The sequence below is a fragment of the Panicum virgatum genome, chromosome 5N (assembly GCF_016808335.1).
Source record: "Panicum virgatum strain AP13 chromosome 5N, P.virgatum_v5, whole genome shotgun sequence".
NCBI classification, from domain to species: Eukaryota; Viridiplantae; Streptophyta; class Magnoliopsida; order Poales; family Poaceae; genus Panicum; species Panicum virgatum.
The window spans coordinates 27,610,697-27,615,422 of NC_053149.1; the positions used below are offsets into that span (position 1 = coordinate 27,610,697).

Genomic DNA, 4,726 nt, shown 5'->3' on the forward strand with positions numbered 1-4,726 from the left:
CGGTAGACACCATATTTGCTATTTCAACGGGAGATTCGGGTTGCCCCGGGATCTTCCCATTGTCAGAGACAGGAGCAGCAACAGCTAATTGAGCTAGTTGAGTTTCTATCATTTTGTTGAAATTTAGTTGATTTTTACGAGTAGAAGAAAGAGTTTCAACTTTAGCATGTATGCTTTCTAAAATTTTGTCATTGGCAGCAAGCTTTTTGTTTAAGGATTCATTTATTTTAGCTTGGACAAAAACTAGGTCTCTCAAGGTGGGTTGGTTCGAATTGAAATTTGACTTAAAATTTTTACCTCCTCCTTGGAATGGTGGGCGTGCTTGACCCCACCCTTGGCCTCCTTGTGGACGGAACCCGATGTTGTTGTTGATGTAGGCTGCGTCTTCACTGGTTTCGGGGTAGTCATTCCCCAAGTGTCCACCTTCACCACAAACCTCGCACATAAAGTACGAGCTCATGGTATGGACGGGAGCAGGCATGTGTTGCCGGTTCCCTTCATCAATCTTCTTCAGTAGGAGGTCCAGCTTGGCGGCAAGCATATCCGTCTCCTTGATGGTATGCATTCTGCCTTTGGTTCTAGGCTGGGAACTCTCCTCGTTCCAGCCTTGGTTGGAGACTATCTTCTCGATTAAGGCCGTAGCCTTGGCAATTGTGAGATCGAGATAGGCTCCTCCAGCAGCAGCATCAAGGTGGGCTCTGGATGCAGTCGTTAGCCCATTGTAGAAACTTGGTGCATGAGCCACTCGTCCATCCCATGATGAGGACAGGCGAGTATGTACTCTTGCAACCTTTCCCAAGCTTCTGGGATGGATTCCATCCCTGTCTACTGAAAACTTGAAATTCTTCCGCGCAGGGCATTGGTTTATCCCAACGGGAAGAATTTAGCGAGGAATGCTGTGGAACACTTGTCACACGTGCTGGTGGCTTCCTTGTTCTGATAAAACCATTGTTTCACCTTCCCCAGGAGGGAGAAGGGAAATAGGCAGAGCCTGAAGGCATCAGCCGTAACGCCCCATATGGTTACGGTCTTGCATAACTCTAGAAAGTTCTGGAGATGGGTGAGCGTCCTCATTCGGCTTGCCACAGAATGGGCTAGCCTGCACCATGTTTATGAGGCTGGACTTCAGCTCAAAGTTCACGTCCCCAACATCAACATTGGGTCCAGTTGCCACATTGGCAGCTGAGGGGACGGAGAAGTCGCGGAGAGTCTTCTCAACCATGAGTTTAGTTGATGGTGCTTGAAAAGCTGGTTCACTTGTCGACTGCGAGATCGGAGGAGGAACGACGCGAGGTCGGACCCTTCTCACGAGCTTCTCGGGATTTTCAACAAAATTTGTCGGCAAGGAGAAACCAGACATACACTACCCTGTTTTCATCCAATCAGGAGAAAACAAAAAGATAAACACATAAGCCTGTATAAGCAGTAGCTACCTCTTACTTATATTGCCATGTTTATGTACTTTAGTAAATAACTTTACACCTAGTGCCATCCCTGGCAACGACGCCAGAAATGCTTGTTGGCATTCCTTAGCGTTGCCACTAGGAGTAGTTAGTTCCTAGCAACGCCACCACGGAAATGCCGTGTTGGTATGTCTTAATGTTTACAGAAAGATCCGCAAGCGCACGGATATACCGTTGTAGCATTTCACCTAGAAGTATTCAAGGTATCATTATTTATATTTTCCCAAGGGATGGCTAGGTTGTGTAAAGTGTATTTACTTAGTTGCATAACCATGACACATATGAGCAAGATGAAGACCACTGACTATACAGGGATAAGCGATAAATAAAGGATAATCAAGGGTAATGTGACACACATAGAACAGCCAACTCTCATGAATAAAGAATAAACAAGCGATCCTAAGGTTAGTGGGAGCATAGGCACAGATTCCTAGTATACTATTCATGTTAGCAGATAAGTTACGTTAGCCACATTGCTTAGAGTGGCAGGTGCCAAGAAATTAGGGACATCGGGGAGAATGACCCGCACTGGAGAACATCCAGTCCCGTTTAATCTTTGCTTGAACTCCTAAACCATACCCGAACATCGGGGAGTACAGTAACCGAGAAGCAGCTTCCTGGCAGACCGACAGGGCTGTCACCACCTGCGGTCTACCCCAATCACACCGTGGAGCACCGTCACATCCGCAGGATCCCGCATACCCGGGCACCATGCCCGCATATGAGGTCACTACCCTAGCACCCCCGGGTCTCCCACCCTTCGGATGGACCGGTAAGATGCTAAGGCAAGCCCAAAAGCACAACGAACCGATATCCTTACCTAGATCATCTGGTCTAAGCATGCAACTACTATAACTTGGTAAAGCACTGATCAAGGCTAAGCATGCTATGAACATAGCAAGATAACCAAGAACGAACTCGATATGAATAATATAATGAAAGTCGGAATACAAAGCCATACTAGAGGCCGAGGATTGCTCACCGACCCCGAGGACGACTGGATTCGCTAAGGAGATGAAGTACTAGTCTAGCTCCACTACCCTAAGGAGTACAAGTCACAATAGAGTGTAGAGAGAGAGAGGCTTCCAAGTGGTGTGTGTGTGGAGTGTGTGGAGGGAGGCCCCTTATATAGCTTGGATAGGTCGGTTCCCGCCAAAACTATACATGGAAACACTGAGAACGGCCTTCAGGAGGATCAGCACCGCCTTCCCGCCAAAGTGCACCTTGACGGGAGCCAGGGCAGGTTCGGCCAAACCAAGGGTTCGGCCGGCCCCACCTTGGCGCCCTGTCCACCGTCTTTCTTCGTCTGTCTGCCTGGTGGGTCCTGATGTTGGTATGTCAGTGCCGGGGTGCAGTTGGTCGGTTTGGTCTAGTTTGTGGGCCCTCTTTTGTATGTGTCACACCATACGCGATCGTTTGCGATTTCATCTGCGTATTCGTCGTGTTTTCATCTTATTCCGGACTTGTGCTCCTGAAATCATAAATTCTCGAAAACAACTGTGGAGCTAGGCTAGTGATACAAATATGCAAGTAAGAGTTATAGTTTTCCTTCTTATATGAGTATAGTTGACGGTCATATTTCGCACTTAACGACAGTCAACACTTGGTTAGTCGGTTTGGTCTGGTTTGTGGGCCTCCTTTGCATGTGTTATGCAGGACACGATCATTTGCGGCTTCTGTCTGCGTATTCGTCATGTTTTCCTCTTATTCCAGACTTGTGCTCCTGAAATCATAAATCTTCGAAAACAACTGTGGAGCTAGGTTAGTGATACAAATATGTGAGTAAGAGGTATAGTTTTCCTTCTTTAATGAGTATAGTTGACTGTCATATTTTGCACTTAACGACCGTCAATAGGTGGGTGTTGGCACTCCATAAGTGTCATTTTATCCCCTATTTAACTTTGATAATGGCATGAATTTAATATCAGAATCACTAACCATTTTAACCTCAGCCCAATTATTGGTCGTTTTCGTGTTTGCACATATATTTTGGAGGTACTTCGATTTTGCAGGTTTTTGACCAATTTTGGAGCATGAAATGGCGAGGCCCACGATCACGCGATGACATGAAGAAAGACAAAGGCCAAAGCCCGAACAAAGGATCGAAGGCCATGATGATTAGAGGCCCGTTCATGCACATCCACCCTCCAATGAAGCCCAAAAGACAAAGCCCACAAGATAAGATCAAGATACTTCAGGGCTAAGCAAAGCAAAGAGATATTTAAGAAGGATTTTCCATCCTATCCTTCTCCTCGAAGAAATCTCGAAGATAACGATGTCTAATGGGGTGCAATCGTGAAAGACATAAACTCTAGAAGATTCCAGGAGACTTGGGGAGAAAGATGAACATGACCGGCGAAGGAAAGAGCCAAGCCGGCTGGCCTAGGCTCATTGGGCCGGCTGGCCCAGCCCTTTTTTAGGTCGGTTCGACCTCCCCTTTGACCGAGGGTTCCCTGAGGCTATTTAAAGACCCCTCCTCAAGGTTCACGCAGAGATCAATTCGGGAGACGACGCCAAGGAGCAGGGAAGATAGAGGGACACCTCTCGGAGAGCCGAGGATCGTGCTAGTTGTCTAGGGTTTGCCCTAGCCGACGTGGGAACCTTGCAAGGAAGACCACGTCGGAGTTCTGGAGCTAGGATCATCAAGATCAAGGTAGGGCCCCGGTTGTGATCTTGTGATGTACTATCATTCATGGTGAAGTTATTTGTGATTCCGAATGTTTAGCGACCATGTTCTCTCTTTCGATTTCGTTCTTTTCTTTGGGTTCGCTTCATCCTAGATCTATTATCGAGATAGATCGCTTAGCATGATCTTGTAGTCATGGTGGCTAGAGGTTCATGACGGAACTACCAAAGGGGGTTCGACTTGCTTCAGGGTATTTCGTTCAAAAGGGGGGCATCGTGACATGCCGTCTCCACAGAGTAGGCGGAGTATCGAGGGATCGGATTGGAGATTTTGAGTTTAAAGATGCTTATCATTGAGATTCACATCTATCTTACTCCACTACATCTAGCTGGAACTACAACATATGCATGATCTAGGTGATCTAGATTGGTTATCTCTAACTTTCTCTCGCTACCTTCGATTTTGTCGTTTTTAGTAGATTAGATTTGTTTTACACCACATCAACACAAAGGAATCTCTATGCTAGTAGATTGTTTCTTGTCTCTTTGGTTCCGTGGATTGATAAACCTTGGGGGAATACTCTAAGGGAAAAGCTACACGAAACCGTGCGCTTGCAGTATATAAATTGGGGGCGCTA

The 4,726-nt window shown here is 46.6% G+C and overlaps 1 non-coding gene across 1 annotated transcript; it reads left to right on the forward strand.

The window, feature by feature from the left end:
- The first annotated feature begins 751 nt into the window (after positions 1–751).
- On the forward strand, positions 752–858 carry LOC120677155. Its single transcript, XR_005676217.1, has one exon. It is a non-coding gene; the product is annotated as a small nucleolar RNA R71 (small nucleolar RNA).
- Positions 859–4,726: the final 3,868 nt, after the last annotated feature.